Genomic DNA, 20164 nt, shown 5'->3' with positions numbered 1-20164 from the left:
TTTCCAATTGATTAATGTGTTGATTAAGTCAATACCATAATTGAAACTCATGACCCGAATTTAGAAAATTATTTCAATTACAGCTAATCCCAGAACGGTGCAATGCTAAAGAAAAAAATTATGTAAAATTTATAAATAACTAACTTTTACCCGCGACTCCGTTCGCACGGAATAAAAAAATGCACATAAAATAAAAAAGTTCCTATGTCCGTTTCCTGGTTCTAAGCTACCTCCCCATCAATTTTCAGATAAATCAGTTCGACCAATCTTGAGTTATAAATAGTGTAACTAACACGACTTTCTTTTATATATATAGATTAAGTAATAACGTAGAGCAGACAAAAAGTTTCATTAAAAAACTTATAAAAAAATATCTTTTAGATTTTGAAGGTCAAAAAACTTTCAGAGTACTACTATCGTCCTAATAAAGATATTTTCACAAACTGATCAATGGTTTATGAACTTTTCGAGAACAAATTCACGAAGCATGTACAGTTCCCGTACTATTGGGAATTAATTAAACGACAAACTGGTTACTTGCTCCCTATAAAAAGGTAAAGGTCTTTAAAGGTACATATTTGGGAATAAATATTTAAACTCAAGTTATAATTTCATCGAATTTTGTTAAGGGTAAATGGATTATTATACAAAGTTAATAGTACAATCGTACTTAAACTTTAAATATTTCGACAAACTTCGTCTAATGAGAACGATAACGACATCATTAAGCTAATGTCTTCAAATGAAACGCAACCTGCAATAAAACTTTGCAAGTCACACCGTTTCGAAAACAACATTAACATGATTTGTTAAGAAATTACTCGTCTTTAATTAAAGAAAATTGTGAGAATAGATAAGTTTTTACTTAACACTATCTATGCTACTAGGATTTTATCGTATGAAATTGATCTCATCAGGCAAGACGGCGGCATTTTACTTGTTATTGGCGTGATTAGAAATAACCATGATGAAAATGAATTGCTTCAAGTACTTTAACACGCTCAGTGCCACCGAATCGCCCCACAAATTCAAAAATTGTAGTAGCATTTAAAGTGTTATTTACTGTTAATGTAGTTCTACGTTCATACAAAAAGATAAAATAAGTTTAACAAAAGTAAAGGAAAAGAAAGAAATTAAAGGATAATAGTTTTACATTTCGAATTCATTTTCGCAAAAATTCACCAGTTTCGGACAAATACATTCGTTAACATACAATTTACGTTATTTTTACACAATACCCTTTAAATTAATGTTCCGGTTATTTCGAATTTTCTTCTTTGAGATGAAATAGTTGACACAACGAGATTAATTGAAATGTATTGTTATAAAACGTTATTATTGTAAAAATGCTAAAAAAAAAATCTCTTATCTTTTGTTCTATCTTAACAATAACTTTTGTTGTTGTCAATAACAATTTGAAAATTACAATTAAATTCTGTTTTTCATCTTAGACACATCCAATAATATGTTGAAATTGACTGCATAGCAAAATAATTTAAAGTTTAAAAACTTTAAAAGTCTAGATGCACAAAAAAGTTCACTTTTCAGTCAGATAGTAATCTTCTTTAACTCAAACCGATCTAGACCTTGCTTGCTTGCTTGCTTGTTTTCGGAGATGTCGTTGCTGTTAACCCTATTGACGGTTTTTACAGCTTCATCGAATACAGGGCTCTCGATCTCGGATGACCGAGAGCTGAAATAAAATACTAAGTCCCTAGTGTAACTAAGTCCCTAGATGCCAGAAGAGGCTATAGTGTCAGTTTGTAAATTTACAACGTAATTGTGGATGTTGTCTACTTGATCGTCGAAGGAGAGAGCGGTCTCGTCTTCCGACGGTCGTCAACTGTATGAGTGGTTTACTGGGGGCGGTGAGAACTGCCCTTGTACGCGGGTGAGACGGGTGTGCGCGGTGCGGGGTTGACGTCGTACTCGGAGGCGAGGACGGTGTGAAGTATTTCCTTGTATTGGTGACGAAGTGTGTAGTGTGGTTTGCAAAAGAACGTGTTTGGGTCTGCGATTTCTAACTAGGCTGTCTGGATTTGGAACGTAGTCGGTGGCTTGGACTATGAGAGGGTTTGGGTGGGTCTGCGCTTGTTCAAAGTAGCGTTGGGAGATGGCTGCAAAGTAATCCTTGATAGTTTCCATTTCTAGGTCGTTATGAATGTCGGCGTTACGCTGGAACCATCGGGCACCAGCGGCTTTGCGTAGGAAGCGAGTTTGGAGGACTTGGAGTTTGTTTAACTTAGTTGGACATGAATGGGCAAATACTACACTGGCGTAAGATATAATTGGGCGGATGCACGCTTTGTACAGGTGTAGTTTATGTCTTAAGGATAATTTGCTGGAAGAGCAGGTTAATGGGTGGAGTTTTGCATTCACAAAGTTAGCTTTGCGAAGCACGTCTTTGATATGGGCACTGAAGTTAAGCTTCGAGTCCAGAGTGACTCCTAAGTATTTTACTGATTTTTTCCATGGGACAGGTTGTCCGAATAGAAAAATTTGATCTAGAACGCGTTTGCGCTTAGGCTTGTTGCGCTTATTGGGAGTTCCCTTTTGAAAGTGTATTGCTACACTTTTTTCGGGATTAAGTTCGATTCTCCACCTTGCAAACCATTCCGCTAGACGAGTGGCTGCGGTTTGGAGACGTATGACGATCCTACCTAAGTGGACGTTCGAGTAGTACAGAGCTGTGTCGTCCGCGAAAAGAGCTAAGTTAACCTGTGGGTCTTTGGGGATGTCGTTTGTAAAAAGAGAGAAAAGTAATGGGGAAAGCACGGAGCCTTGCGGGACTCCTGCCTTTAGTGGATGGGGTGTTGACAAGGTGCCCTCTATCCGATATTGGAAGGAGCGATTTGACAAGAAAGCTTGTATGATGTGAACAAGCCTATCTGGCACTTTGAGTTGGTATAGCTTGTAAATAAGGCCATTGTGCCAGACTTTGTCAAAAGCCTTTGCGATATCGAAAAAGAGGGCGCAAGAATTAATGGACTTTCTTGCAGTGAGACCGGTAAGAATAGACTCCGTGAGTCTATGTACTTGTTGTACACACGAGTGACGGGGGCGAAAACCGAATTGTTCGTCGGGGATAAGCTTATTAGAGAACGTGTAAGCTTTGAGCCGCCTTAGGATAACGTGTTCGTAAAGTTTACCCATTGTGTTAAGAAGGCTAATCGGGCGGTAGCTAGAGGGGTTATCCGGCGGTTTGCCGAGTTTGGGGATTCCTATGACTATGGCTTCCTTCCACGCGTCCGGAAAGGAGCTGTTCGCGAGCAGGATGTTAAAAACGCTAGTTAGGAGCATGATGAAATGAGCGGGAAGTAACTTAAGAAGGCGATTGTTTATACCGTCTGGACCCGGCGAGGATTTTGGCTTGATACTTTTAATTATACTAATTAATTCATCAGGCGTAACGGAATCTAAGGGGTCTCCTACCGGTGGGAGGGTCGCCCTACGTTCCACTTCCGTGTCGATGGTGTTGATGTGTTCTGTATTAGAGTGTGCTGTGGATGGAGTGCACTGAGCTTCAAGACAGTTAGCCAGACATTCGGCTTTATCAAAGTCATCAAATGCTATTGTGTTATCGTGTACATTAATAAGGGGAGGCATAGTTGAGTTGGGTACTGTTTTCAAAGATCGAGCCAGCTTCCAAAAAGCGGAGCTTGAGGGTTCGAGGTCTGAGAGCAGATGATCCCAACTGTCCGATTTAAATTGTTTTACTTGCATTTTCACCTCTCTTTGGAGTGTTCGCAAGGTGGTTCTATTATGTTCAGTTCTACATCTACTGTATTGTCTTAGTGCGGCATTTTTTGTCCTAATCAGTCGTCGAATGCCCGCCGGGAGATCTCCGAAGTGGTTTCCCGTTTCAGTGACCATCCTTGTGGATTCTTCGACGACTGCTTGGAGGTGAGAAGTGAGAGATTTAATTGCCCCGACGGCTGCTGCGTGGGTTTCAATTTGATCTGGGATGTCTTTAAGATGATTGGAGTCCGTGGATTCGAGTTTTACTTCGATTGAGCGCCAATCTACTATGGGTTTTTTAGCGGGAATTCTATGCAAGGGATTTCCTAATTTAAGAATTACCGGTCTGTGGTCTGAGCTTAGTTCATTAAAAGGTTCAATGGAAACTATATCTAGTGTTATGTTTTTTAATATGGCTACATCTAGAATGTCTGGCCTACATCTTGGGCTTTTGTGATAATGTGTGGGCGTATCTGGTGCAATGATATCCACGCTTAATTGATTTAAAAGGTTGTACAAGATTTTGCCGTTTGTATTTGTAACGCGTGAGTTCCATGTGTCGTGCTTGCTGTTAAGGTCGCCTGCGAGTATAACTGAGGTGTCTAGGTCGAGTAGGGCCTTAAGGTCGGAGTCTAAAATCTGTTTGTTCGGTGGCAAGTACACCGATGCTAGTGTAAGAGGTGAGTGGCCGGTAAGCGCGATTTTGCAGACTGTCGCTTCAATATTCGTGAGAGGCGGTGTTACAAGTGGAATGCAGTGCAAGTTTCTTTTGTAATAGATAAGCGTACCTCCTAAGCGGGATGTAAGCCTATCGTTTCTGATGATGTTATAATTGGCAATTTTGGGATTGCCATGTCCAGGTTTGAGAAAAGTTTCTTGCACTAGCATTATATCGATGTTGTGGTTTTTAAGGTGGAGTGCAATTTCCTCCTTTTGCTTCCTAATACCATCCGCATTGAAATATGTTATACGTGCTACCCATATTGTGTTTGTGTTAGTTGACCAAGTTATTGGTCCAGAGGGCATTGATGGTATCGATGTGCTGTAGAATAACGTTTAAACGTTCTTCCCCAGACTTCGCGGCACGGATTTCGCGGGAGAGTATGAGTATGTCTGGGATGTTTATATTTTTGAGATAACTTAAGAGTTGAGAGATCTCGGTGGCTGCGGATAGCTGTGGTTGTTCGTTGCCCTTAGGGGGCCTGGTGGGCATTGCTTTATTTTCGACCTCGTGTCCTGAAGGGACTTGGTCATTCGGAACTGATGCGGGTCTGTTCCATGCCGACTTTGTCGGTAGTGGAGCGGGGACGAATGTTTCGCGAGCGAGTGTTCCCGACCTCGGATTTGGTACGCGAGATTGTGACAGCGTATTCGGATAATTTGGTCTCGATACTATCATCCTACGTGGTGCCTTTGGGCATCCGCGGTAATTCGCGGGATGTCCATCGTTGTCGCAAAGGACACACTGGGGAGGTTCTTTCGTGCCTTTTGCACGGGAGCAATCTTCTGTTGCATGATCCCCGGCGCATTTTACGCACCTGGGATGTGCAAAGCAGTTGCGAGCAGAGTGACCGTAGTACTGGCATCGGTAGCATTGCCCTATAATTCCTGTTTTGCGAGGGGCCTCTACGGAGATGCCCGAGAGGCCGCACAGGGTTTTGATATTATAAATAGCCTTACCTTCTGAGGTGAGATCTAAAGTGGCCATAATTAAAGACATTTTCGTCTTGTACTTAGGGTGGATCATTCTAGCAAGAGAAATGATTGGGAGGCCTTGTTTTTTGAGTTCCTCGTCTACCAGATCAAGGTCCTCTTCTAGTGGGTAGCCTCGGATGACTACCCGCAGTCTTTTCTCTTCTGGGAGAGAAAAGGTGTGAAAGCCGAGATTCTGTGATTTGAGGTGTTTCGTAACGGTACGAAACTCCTCAACACTGGCTAAGTGAAATTTCACGCCCTGCGCTGTTGACTGCGCTTTTAGGCTCATTATTTTAGCTGAGGCCATCCATTTGGAAACGGTTGACCATTTTCCCTTTTCCTGGAGGATTATCGGGGGAGGGGGCTTCTCTTTGCGAGGTTCGGAGGGCACGGTGGACTGTGCGGCTTTCTTAGCGGGTGCGGTGGTTTCTCGCGGAGATTTGGCTCCACGCTTCCGCTTGTTCGTCACCAATTGGAACTCGACCTCCATGTTGGAGTCCGAGGTTTCCGCGTCGGAGGAGTCGGAAATGTTGGCATGAGCCCATTGGCTCGAGGAACCCGGGGTGGGAGAGGTGGCATTTGTACTGTCTGAGTACAAGAGGGATGAGGTGGCGGATTCGGGACGCGCAGAGGGCGCAGGAGCTGGCTTCGCGGCAGGAGCGGGTGACGGACGCGCTGAGGGCACGTTGCTAGCGCGAGTGATTGGTGCGGGTGCGGGTGCGGGACTAGCGGAAAGCGCGGTCGGATGGGACACTACGGGCGTCGTAGGAGGTCGCGTTGCCGCGGTTGCGGTTTTAGTAGCCGGTGCGTTTTGCCGACTGGCGAGACGGGGGTCGCGAATGGCGGGTATTGAAGCCCTACGGGTTGTTAGGTAGCTTTCCCAGACTTGGGGATGCTGCGCTTTTAGAAAATCCATGAGTTCGGACTCCATCTTGAGTATGCGGTGGTTTTTAGAATATACCACGTGTGAATATAGATGATCTAGTCCCGACGCTTTAGGTGCGCCGGGCTGTGTACCTAGCTTGTTGCCTATTGCAATAAGCGGGGGGGATTGTATGTTTTGGGGGAAAAATAACTACACTAACTTACGTGTGGAGACTTGCTGCGCCCACTACACAACACAATAGCACTTAACTGAACTAGCAACGCTTGGCCCCCCTCGCGGGTGGCACAAACGGCCGGTACGGCCACGCGATGACGTCACCGACGCACCTGCACGACTTTGAGCTTCTCGGAATTAACCCACAAAGAACAGCGATTTTGCACAAAAGGCACGTAATTAGCTTAGAGAGCCACCGAGACATGTGAACGCCACGGCGGTACCAGAGCGAATCTCCCGATCTAGACCATTGATAAATAAAGTTTTTATACTTTTCATTTTACTTTGTGAAATATCCAAGTTGAGACGACTAAATGTAATAGAAAATTTCACATTGCGCGGACAATTCGCAATCTCCAAAGATAATGAGCAGCTTTCAGACTCGCTGCACTTCATTAGGATAATTGTTCGTTAGTATACAAAAATATTTGCAAAAAGTTTCAATGACGATTGCCTCGCCTAGATTTAGGTAGAGAAATGTGTACTAAAGAATTCCTTAAAATAATTACATGACTCTGAGTATTGCAATTAAAAAGTTACTTTATATTTGGTTTCCGTTGAAATTTCAAAGAGAATTTTCAACTCACATGTTTTATTGTTAAGCGTCGGTGGCTCAGGGGTTAAGCACTTGACTTGCAATCTGCAGGTCCTGGGTTCGAATCGCGCCATGTACCAATGTGATTTTCGATTTGCATATGTACATTTATACGACGTTCTTACAATGAAGGAAAGCATCGTGATGCAAACTGCATATATCTGAGAAGAAATTCAATGATATGTGTGAAGTCAACCAACCCGCACTTGTGCAGCGTGGTTGACTATGGCCTAGTCACCTAACTTGGGGTAGGCTCCGAGCCCCTCAGTGGGGACGTATAGTTGATGATGATTTCCTTTTAAATAATACTTTTTAATAATTAGAATACAAGATTTTTTTTCTTTTTTCACGATATTACGAATTATTTTTACAACCAGCTACTATTTTTATTTCATTGCCATATTAAAAGCCCTCTCGTAAAATTTAAAATTCAAATTTAAAATGTTCTCACTGCAATTACGCGCTTTGAAGTGTCGTGCGACTGGAGCATACTTAAAAGAGATCATGAATTTAAATGGTTTCGTTAAGCGGGTGATAGTTTGTTCAACGAATGTGAGTCGTACTTACATTTGCTAAACAAATCGTGAAGTGTTTTATTTCGCGTTTCGGCTAATGTTAAAGTTGTCAAGGTTGTTTATTGTTGTCTTCTCCCCCTTATTAACAAGATTCAAAGGGATATGTATTCGACGGAACAGGACTAAATTTCCAATCCTTCCTAGGACTTTTTACTGTGCATTCTCTGTTAGCTTCTTATGAACTCTTTTTTTATATTAAAAGATGACAAACTAGAGGGCGGCCACTTGAATTCGTATACTTACACAATATTTGTACTTCAATTTCGAACAATAAAAATGCAAAATGATTAAAGTATGTACAAAAAATTGTGGAAGTAAAAAGAGGAGTAAACATTTTCAAGATATATAACAATGTTCAAACTTGTATTTGAGAAAACATTGCGCTGTCCCTGAGCGGGCAGAGCTATAATAAACGCGAGTTATGCAATTATTTATGCAACAATCTGCAGCAGCTTTGACAAACTGATTCCGTCTACTTTACTGCAGAACTTTCTGCGTCATGGTATAAATTTTTTAACGTTAAAAATACAAAGCAGTATGTTTATAACAAAAGATAGAACTTTTTAAGAAAACAATTTCTAACTGCTATTCTAAACTAAACTGTCTTCATTGTTATAATGTATTCTTACGGAAAGGCAGTCAAGGCATGCGTGTATTGTTGTCGTAATACAAGTCATGAAAGTGGAATCAAGTAAAGTGGAAGAAAGTTTTACCGTAAATTGGATGCTCACTATGGTAATATTTTGGTCGAAAAATTCAAAAAAATAGATATAGTTTAAACCTAATTTTGAAATAATTTTCATGTTTTTTTAAACAAACAATTATGTTATTTACAAATTCTTATTACAAAATATTTATTGTAAAACATAATGCGATCGGAACACGAAATTTCTTCATTACTATTCCCCCCTTAATAATTGTATCAACATCCATCCATTCAGCCTCGTAACGCCCACTGCTAGGCATAGGTCTCCCCTAAAGGTCGCCACGATGATCGGTCCAGTGTACATACGGTCCGTTATAAACATCATTATGTGGTAAATGCGATCCGCGGAAGTTGTAAACTCATAACGAAGAGGGATCAGTGAGCTTCATAATTATTCATAAAATAATTTAGTTCTCAGATCCTCTTCAAACTTTCTCGTTCGACGTTAGCGAATTAACAATTCATCAGATCGGGACATTAAGAATAATTGTGTGAATATTTAACACAAGAGATGAAAAGTTATACATTTTTTCTCTATAGATCTCAAATTCGATGTTAGGTTCAATTCCAGGACTTGAAAAAATTCAATTTAAACTTATGTATCCGTAATATCGTATCCCTTTGAATATAATGTATGAACTACGACACTAACCGTTCTTGATGAATTTACCTAATTGCGAATTATTAAAAAAAAAGTACATTATAATATGCCAGCATCTATCAGTTACCTTTCTGCCAAATCAATCTAGCCGTTCCGGAGACTACCCGGAACGACTGAAATGAATTTGAAAATCGAATCTACAGACCTACAGAGACAGATAAACAAAATTTTAAAAAATTGAACTTTATCAGCAACGTAAATATTATACATCATGTTCGCGAAAAAATATTTTTTATATTACATATTGAACAAACCAATTTCATTAACTGTATATGGATAATAAGAGATACATTTTATCTCAGTGTTTTTTTATATTACTGGAAATCGTATTACATATAAATGAAAGAAAACGTTCCAAATTTAATTTTTATAAAATTTCATTCCTCAGTATTCATGCGCTCTGTTAATTACTGTACCAAGGAACTTTGTCTTAGCAAACAGAAATTTATTAGGAAAACACCGACGCGCAGGTGAGATTAATGCTTTTAACGGAACAACATAAAAATTCTACACTTTAAAACAAATACATTTTTCTGCAAACTTTGTTAAAGCTAACATCTAAAATACTTGTTTAAACATCGTAGGTTTGTGAGACATTGCCACGTTGGATTTTACAAAATAAGTTCGTAAGTCTTTGCGTTATTGTGAACTGAAATCAATCTCTGTTCCAAATTTCTTCGACATCTTTTGAAAAGTTCAAGAGTGACATGATAACAAAGATTCATACATCCATTCAAACTTTGATATCCATCCAGGCAAGCAAACTTTCGCATTTATTAGTACGATATTGAAATCCAGATAAATTACGAATTATTGTTCTCGGAGTTATTTTAAAAATTGCTAAATGTAGATTTAAAATTATACGACCCGACTTCGTACAGCTAGCAATAAAATAAACAGGACTTGTGTACAGAATAAGAGTTTTTTTTATTCCTTTTTTTAAAGCAATCGATACAGTGTCAGTAATAATCCTTTATACATTGTGTAGAATCCACTTGAATATGTTCTATGATTCACTCCGACTGCAAAAGATAACATTGATTGTTATTTTTTGTTACAAACCAAACAATCCAGAAGGTACTCATAGTGCAAGTTAGTTTTCCAATTTCGCTTGAAGTACGACGCTGCCATTTTCTCATTAAACTTCTCGTAGTTTCGCTCAAACTTTGATAGTATTACTTATTGATAAATTGTATAGAAACGCTGTATGTGATTTATATAATGTAGGTACTTTAGTTAGCGATAACCTTTGTCGATAATAGACTAGAGAGCCTAGAGACTATTCGTCATTTTTCGTAACGATATCGACAAAATTTGTATTAAATTTTATGAAGCGTTTCCCAAGCAAAGTACACAAACAAGTCACATATAAATTTTGACATTTTATTTGAGTTACGAAAGCTCGTATCGCAAATATTTTTGCTAGGCCCTCTGTAGCTTAAACCATGAATTACGATTCGAAAGCACTTCCGTCTTAGAAGGATTTTATCAATGCATTCTTGCCATAATGCATATTTTTTATGAAAATATTTTCATCGCTTTCAGATAGTCTATTCTAAAGTATTCAGTATAATATTTCAGTTAGTATCGTCTATAAATCTCTAGAGCTAAGTAAAAACTGACACGTTGTTAGCGCCAACGTTAGGAAAAGCGCTTTACAGATACTTACATAAGTTAACAGTAGGGGTGTACGAATAATTCAAACGTACGAATTATTCGTTCCGAATTTAATACTAATATTCCAATATAATTATTTGAAAGCACCCAAAACATTCGAAAAAAATGGAATAACTCGAAAAATATCGAATAATTACTTTCGAATATCGAACTATATTTTTTACCTCTAGTTAACAAATCCTTTTATAAGTAGCCTATCTCTCGTAGATAGCTACGCTGCTACGACGTAGCGTTACAATATTAGTCAAAAATCGAGATGATTTTAAAGTTTATACCGGACAAACATGGTATGAAACTTTAATATATAAAATACTAGCTTTTATTCGCGACTCCGTCCGCGCGTAATAAAAAAATAGAAAACGGGGTAAAAATTATTCTATGTCCGTTTCCTGGTTTTGAGCTACCTGCCCACCAATTTTCAGTCAAAGCGATTCAGCAGTTCTTGAGTTATAAATAGTGTAACTAACACGACTTTCTTTTATATATATACAGATATAGATTAGTGAAATTTGAGCATTTTTAAAACATTATGTCCGTCCCTTTATAACCCAGTTCGTACAAAATGTTGTTGTTCTAAGTGGACACAACAAATCATGTTAATGCGTGGCCATTATAACCACAAGGGAATTTATTACGTCGATTTGTTAACGTCCAATCTATGGAGAGAACAGAACAACTTTATTCTTTCCTATTCTACCATCAATACATTAATTATTATATAATATTATCGAAATTTTAAATATAAAAGATTACTGAACAATAACATAATATGTTTTAAAATTACTTTTATTGATATATCTGTAATTAAACAAGAAATTGCTGTATTTAGATTTTCTTAATACCTACTAAAAGGTATCCTTAGTGTATTTAGGGCAGTTTACAGTTTACATTGCATTAATATTAAACGACTCGAAGTGAGGAGGTGAGGTGCTTAGATTCTAAAATTTCACATACCAGTTAAAAAAATAATTAAACACCTCAAAAATCCAATGCATTTTTGATTTCGACTTTATATACATTTAATTAACAAAATGATTGTAGAAAAAACTGTGAAGAACAGTTTTCCAATTACGTGAATATTAAACAGGATATAACAGGAAAGTTCTGCAATTCATTAAGATAATTGTTCGAGCGAAAAAGCTTTCGCAGAAAACGGAAAAAATTTAATTTCTTCACAAATGATCGTTCTCTTTATTTCGTTCAAATAATCTGTGATACTCCATTTAATATACTCAAAAACAAAATTGGTTTGCGTTTTGATTCGAAATCGTTTAAGAGAGTTTTTGATCAACATTTGTATGAGTCAGTAGAGTGCCTGTTTTTGTAAGAAAGAGTAGAGTAATCTTATTAATATTATAAATGCGAATTTTTAGATGGATGGATGTTTGTTTGATGGTATCTCCGGAACGGCTTAACAATCTTGATGAAATTTGGTACGTATGTAGAATATAGTCTGAAAGAACACATAGGCTACTCAATAAGTTTTTTTTATTTCCGCGCGGACGGAGTTGCGGGCGACAGCTAGTTAAATAATAAGGACTGAAAGAGATGGAGATAGAATTAAAAATTATAACATCGTGGAGATGCAATACACTTTACAAGTTTTATTTTAAATATTTGGCAATTGTCTTCAGTAGACTACTTCATAGTGATAAGTTACAGGGGTTTCATTTTTACTGATATAAATAACTAGCTGTCGCCCGCGACTCCGTCCGCGCGGAATAAAAAATAGAAAACGGGTTAAAAATTATCCTATGTCCGTTTCCTGGTTCTAAGCTATCTGCCCACCAATTTTCAGTCAAATCGATTCAGCCGTTCTTGAGTTATAAATAGTGTAACTAACACGACTTTCTTTTATATATATACCTAAGATTATTTTGTATAAATGCATATCAAAAACATAATTTACAGATTGTTACCATAGCAAGATTAATATTTAATATACTCAATTATAGGAGTAATATGAGAAGGCTTTGGTCATATGTAAGGGCGAAATTACTTGAGTTTTATGCTATGCGCCACAACTCTATGAATGTATGAATAACTTTCTTTTAATATTTTTGCCAATCTGTCCGCAAGGCCGCATTTCTCTGTTTCAGATAATCTCCGAAACGCTAGGACAATGTTGATGGGACTTTGGCGGAAAGGTAACTGGTGTTTGCGGGAATATTATAGACTTCTTTTTTTGAGTGTTGTGAATAACACACAAATATGTTATTGTTTAATTTTGACGCTATTGCTTAATACATTGTTGTCTTGTTTTATTTAAAACATAATGAAAGGGATGAAAATATAGAAGCATTTCAACGTCGATGAAACGCACGACCCGTATATATTTTGTAATCCGAATCCAATTTAAGAAGTAACAAGAACAAATATCTTATCTTAACAAGATATTTTACACCGTGAGGGAGATGTATTTCAAAGATTTGGTTTTATATTCAGATAATATATTTATTTCTAAGAATAAAACCAACGTCTAATGAAATGTATTAGACCACAAGCTTAAATTCAATTTTAATATGCTTCAAACCGATCAAAAATAAGAAGGGCGTCGAATATGGACCTATACTTGGGACTACAAGTTCATTGTGCTTACTATTGCGCCCACGAAGGTCTTATATTTAGTTAATCTATTCCAAAATAAGATATAACGGTCGGTTTTCATCTGTAAGTAATCCTCGAAACAACAATGTTCACACAAATTGACACATAATTATTAGCTAGTAGCTTTAAATAATATAAACTAAAGCATCGGCTTAACTAAATGTAAGCGAAACGGGCTCTGAAACATAATTCTACTTATGATTCATACTGTTTTGATTAGTTTTCAAATTTAAAGCTTATTTAAATGATTGTTTATAGCCAAAATTCTCTATCCCTTAAGGTTACCGCGCATTGTTACACGGCTCATCCACCCAGCACCGCAACGACTAGCAATTGCCGCGGCGTCTACTCAATAAAGCTATAAAATTGATATAAATCATTCATTCTCGATTGCACGGTTGGACCGCACGCCGTTCACCCATACCAGCGAGTATGACATAACATTTTCTTAACAAATTTATATCTTTATCCCGCTACATTGGCGACGAGTGGATGCCGCGGCGATCGCGAGGCGGAGCGACGCCATTAGGCGAGGAGTATATTGATGTATTTTCCAACTGTCTATTGATAGGATCATGTAGATTTAAAATTTTGCTATAGAAATGTTGCTAGTGTTATCTTTTTCGAGTGTAGAATGAATGAGAGAGCTTATTTAATACATTAAGCGCTGCGCCGTGTCCTAACACCGACGCCCTCTTGAATTATTAATGTGTAACACTTTGATTTTTATGTGATAGGACCTGTCAAGCGCACACATTCCCCTATTCCAAATAAAAATGAAGGATAGGATCTAATTTTACTTCTTTGCGTAGGTACTCGTTTTTTTGTTAGTGCGAATTTTTTTGTGCCAGTAAACGTTTTATACTCGTATAGACGTTTAAATTTTACGTAAGTATCGACGTAATGTGCACATCAGTGCATGTCATCTTTAACATCGCAGAATATGGCAGATTTTTTTTTATAATGGCGGCACGTTGCCTAGTCCGTTTCTGTATAGTCAAAGATAACATCAACGAAGAAATCGATCGACGCCTGATATTGCTCATGAATGTTGTATGTTTCATTTTCAAACTTATTTACTGTTGTATGTCCTTACATTTGTGAATTTTAGATTCCATATACTGAGGTTTCCAGTGTCGAAATATTTTTTTTTTATAAGAGAAGTGGGCAATCGAGCGGTGGGGACACCAAGGTGATGATCGACGCCCATGCGCGTCAAAAAATATTGTCATCCCTCTCATCCTCTTCCAAAAATCAACAAATTCATATATATCTTTTTTATTTCATAAGGTGGCAAACGCGTGAGCGGCCACCTGAACACCTGAATTCGCCGATATAGCGTAGCGATGGTTGGATATTTTAGGCGGTGTCTATGGAACTGCTCAACGGGTTTTCATGACATTTGGCACTGATGTAGTACATATTCTGGGAAAACACGTAGACTATTTTTATTATTTTCTTTTTTAATTCCGCGTCGAGTAGTTTAGTATAATTTTTTTGATAGTAGACAGTGTAACAAGAACTGGTATTGGTTGTTTTTGGTTGGTATTGGTAGATTATTGATAGTTATTTATTAATATTTATTGTAGAATGAGAATGAGGTCGAGCTTGTTCTAGGATATGATTCATGACAATCTTACTAATGTTTGGATGGATGGATGTTTGAAGTTATCTTCAGAACGGTTCAACGGATCTCCGACGAAATTTAGCATTGATGTACATCATATTCTGGAAGAACACATAGGCTGCTTATTATGTTTTTTTTAATTCCGCGCGGTCGGACTCGTGGGCGACAACTAGTTTTTAATATAGGTAGAAATATGCTCGATTGCAAAATAAAATCTGAGACATTTTGATATTTCGCCAAAACTTTTAAGTAAAATTATAATTGAAACGAACTTTTTTATCAACATAGCACTTTTCATATTTCCTCTTTGTTGGGAATTAATTTCCGGACCGGAAACTTTATGCGCCTTCGTAATAAAATAATAACGAATCATATTTTCAACATTACATGAACCTTACACTAAAAGGACATCATTTTTTCACATAATTATATCAGTGTGTTTTTTCTTGTAAATTGTAAATAAAATTATAAAATTTTAAATTACAGACAATTTAACTAATATAGGAAACGGCTAAAACACTCACGTACATTTGTCCAGTGTCGGCACCGACTATAGTGAGCTACGGGCCGCGTCCGCGAAATAATAACAGTCCCACTCACCCTGATGAAGGGCCCCCGATGGGCTCGAAACTAGTCGGTTCCGACACCTGACAAATGTACGTGAGTGTTTTAACCATTTTGTATATTAGTTACTGATAATGTCTCACGAAATTTATAATCAATTTATTGATTTATTTTGCGATTCAATGCATTCAGATAATTTCTTATTGTCCCCTTAGAAACCATATAACAAAAAAAAAAAACTATTTTACACTTGGCATGTTTTAAATCAACAAGTTACTTATGTCGAGATAACGTTATTTACGTGCTTAGAAATAAACCGTAAGTTACATCGCTTAATAAAACAAAGCTAGAACTAAAGGTCATTCCATTGGGTGTAGACGTTTATTTAATTGAACCTTTTTATTTTTTTTTCTATAATAACCTTGAAGAATTGATAGAGTCAGTCCGTTTAATGTCACTAAACTTTCTACAGTATGGGTACTAAAATTTATTTAAAAAAAATACATATATGGATTTACCAAAACTTGACTTGCATATAACTCGAATAAAAGACTTAACTAAATAGGGAGAAAACTGAAAGTACTAAGTAGATGGCGCTAGGGTCAACAGTGGACTGTCAACTGTCAAATTTTTATACGTCATTCCATTTAAAAAGTGTATTCCTTTTATTTCTAAGCTTTTATGTTCTATTGTTCTTTTTCTTACCATTGAAAACTTTCCGTCGCCATTAAGATCAAAGAATAATAAAATACATCAATTCAATAGCTGAATGATATAATTAGTACGAAGCCTTTAATTACTGTACGGGCGTTGATTATTAACGTGCTAATTAATTAAATATTTCAAATAAGTATGATTAAAATACTCAGAATAAAGTGATAATGAAAATATTTAGAAGGACCATGTGATTAATAAAACTACCACACAGCTATGTTTATATTAAAATAGATGTGACCCGCGACTTCGTCCGCGCCTAATAACAGAAACTTGATTAGAAGTCTATGTGTTCTTCCAGCTTATGTTAGACATCTATGCCAAATTTTAATTAATAGATCCGTTAAATCGTTATGGAGGTACTATCCAACAAACATCCAACCTTTCGAAATGATGCATCAATAAGATGTTACTCAGAGATATTGTAGCATTCTAGTAATTAAATTGGAAATAGGTCCAGTTTTTAAGCTTTTTTCTAAAATACATACATATGAGAAAAAAAAATATATAGGTATAAAGCTGAAAAGTATTTGTTTGACCGTTCAAACAAAAGGGTACCAATAGGGCAACAATAGGGTTCAAATAATACTACCATTAAGAGGGTCTAAAAAATATTGCGTTACATTCGAAGCCGGAGCGATTCGCTAGTGTACAAAGTAAATAAATAAAACGAAGATGAAACAAATATGAGTAACAGAACAAATGTCCCCTACAAGATATGAAGTAAATTGAAGTGAACATGTTGACAGACCATTTCAATTACTTTATTGTGTATTATCTAACATAGTGTATTTACGACAAATCTTAATATATATAAAACTCGTGTCACAGTGTTTGTCCTCAATGGACTCCTAAACTACTTAACCGATTATAATAAAATTCGAACACCATGTGCAGTTCGATCCAACTTGAGAGATAGGATAGTTTAAATCTCAAATTATAGTCGCAATTTTAATTTATTTCTAATTATTATTTGTCTGTTATTATTTGACAGTCACAATTATCTGTTAACTCCAAATGATTCTAACAGATGTCGATACCTTTCGACTGGGTTGAGTAAGTAATCAATAGATGGCGCTGCTATGGTAAATCTACGAACGTGTCATATAAGCTACATTTTAACAGCATAATTACCAAGTGTTGTTGACGCTATAAAATTTTTTAACTTTTTTAACTGCGCGCGGACGGAGTCGCGGGCGACAGCTAGCAGTAACTATATTACCAAGGCATAGTAAATAGTAACTATATTACCAAGGCATAGTAAATAGTAACTATATTACCAAGGCATAGTAAATAGTAACTATATTACCAAGGCATAGTAAATGATGAGGTTGATGAGTAAATATTATATATAAAATTCTCGTGTCACAATGTTCGTTCCCGTACTCCTCCGAAACGGCTTGACCGATTCTCATGAAATTTTGTGAGCATATTCAGTAGGTCTGAGAATCGGCCAACATCTATTTTTCATACCCCCCCCCCATTTTTTAACTGCGCGCGGACGGAGTCGCGGGCGACAGCTAGTAAAATATAAACAACAAAGACACATAAAGAACGTAAACACAAAATATAATTTAACAATCCGGTGAAGAATACGAATAGTAACATTTCAAAAATGGACAAGCAATTTTGGCCCTTCGTATACTAGGCAACCTAAATCTTGGAAACTAATATCGTACACTTGCGTCGCGAATATCGCGCTGCTCGCTCCGTGCGCATAACGTTATCGTCTGTCCATAGTATATAGATTTGCTTCAAATAATTGAAAATCAAAGCATTGACTGGCTTTGGCGACAAAAAAAGAAAATATCGGAGACGCGTGCCTGTGTACGAAGCGCCTTAGGTTAGAGATCACAATGGAACGGACAGATATTTTTAGCTTGCCTGCAGAAGTGTAGTCATGGCTATTTTTTGTCAAATAGTTTGTAGATGTTGGTTACTTCAGTAAAATACTCTTGAAATAGAAATAATTATAATAAATATGATTTTTACAGCCTTCGGCCTTCCAGTTTTCTATTGGTGTCCTTTACTTATAGGTCTACAGATGAGAGAATTACTATTTTTATAATCATAGTCTTTTCCAAGAAGTCTCTTTGAAGTCTCTTGGTTTAAATCAATAATTTAGTCTGACAAGATTTATTTTCACCAATATGTTGCCACCGAATTCGGGTGCCATGTTATTTCGTCAGGGTACAAAATGACAGAAAACTTTTTCACGCTTTTAGATTACTACGATTTTTATAATACCCGACCCCATTTTATAGGAAACGTGACTTGGTTACTTTATGTTTACGATCAGTATTGGTGCGAAACGAGTGGTTTTTAGGAACCTTGATTACGGATATTACATTTCATAGTTAAGGAAAACCGTTTTTTATAGTTACTGTGGTTCTAGTCAGTTCAGTCTACTTACATTTTTCATTATTTAATTAGTACGAAATTTTAAAGGTTACGGAAGTACGATAGAATTTTTTAATGGAATTTTTAAATCTTACTACTTACTAATTTTACAAATGCTAATGTATGTGTAGTGTATGACTATAATTTGGGTAGTCTAATATAATGTACCGTCTCATTATGTGTGAATCCAAAACCAAACGTCGTTTCACTTACACATCCCAGACATTACACTGGCGACGAGGATTTTTTTAAATATCAGTGAACCCGTATAATGTTTCGACGTTTTAATGGATATATGGACGTATGTATGTTTATTAGAAGGTATATCTGCAAAACGGCTCAACAGCTCTCGATGAAATTTGGTACGTATGTAGAACAAAGTCTGGAAAAATAAGCTACTATTTTTAATATATAACATTATAATAAATAATAAGATACTATTTAGGTTCTCATTAATTCCGCGCGGACAAAGTCGCGAGCGACAGTTAGTATTAAGATATTTTTTTCTTTATTTCCGTAGAGTGAGAATATTTTTGGAAGATTTAGTATCACTATTACAGTAGTGGAATTAATTTTGACAGTAAGTTTACAAAGTTACTTTACTAACCCTTGTTGCTCAAATCCCGATGTATTTTGGTTACGTTAAGGGGAATATAAGACAAAGTTCAAATATTATTCTCTCCAGAAAAGTTATATGATAATTATTTAAAAATATAAGAGTCCACATGAGCACCTATACAGTATACGAAAAGCTTATTACTTTGGAATATTATAAAATGTATAATTTTTGGTTGAAATTAACAACTTTGTCTATAACCTCGAACTCTACATTTTAGCTTAGGTTTGCTATTAAAAGCATACCTAAATTGTTAATAAATTCGTCAATATCCTTATGAAAATGGTACAAAATAAGAATCGTTCAACTAAATGAAAATAATTCTAATAACAAGTGAACCCCTCGTGTGTGTGCGATCCGGGGGTACAGGAAACCGTGCTGCACATCATCACCGAGTGCCCGACGACCGCCGCAAGGAGGGCCGACTCTGAAATAAAATTAAAAGAAAAAATTAAGACAGAAAATTTACATAGATTAATTAGAAATAAAGAGAAGAGAGATGTGTTTATAGACTTTTGTAAGGAGTCGGCCCTCACGGCCATAAAAAGGAACAGGGTGTAGGATAATTTATTGTTTTAATTATTAATTGACATTATTTATTGTTTTAACTTTTTATTTATAATTGTAAATTTAATTTGTGGATTTTATGGATATTTAATTGGTTTAATTTTGTTTTATTGTAATAATTGATTTTAATTGTATATAGTGTAATGTTTTACGAAATTTTTAACTTAGACTTAACAATTAACATTGTGATATTAGATTTAAGTTATTTTAAATATGAAATAAAGATAAATCCGCACCCCAGGTCCCTGACCCAAAACATGTTAGGGGGAACGAGAGGGCGGCATAGCGCCGCCCAAAAAAAAAAAAAAAAAATAACAAGTGAA

Source organism: Papilio machaon, chromosome 24 (genome assembly GCF_912999745.1).
Source record: "Papilio machaon chromosome 24, ilPapMach1.1, whole genome shotgun sequence".
NCBI lineage: Eukaryota > Metazoa > Arthropoda > Insecta > Lepidoptera > Papilionidae > Papilio > Papilio machaon.
The sequence above is the reverse complement of the archived record's forward strand: the minus strand, read 5'-3'. Positions refer to the sequence as shown.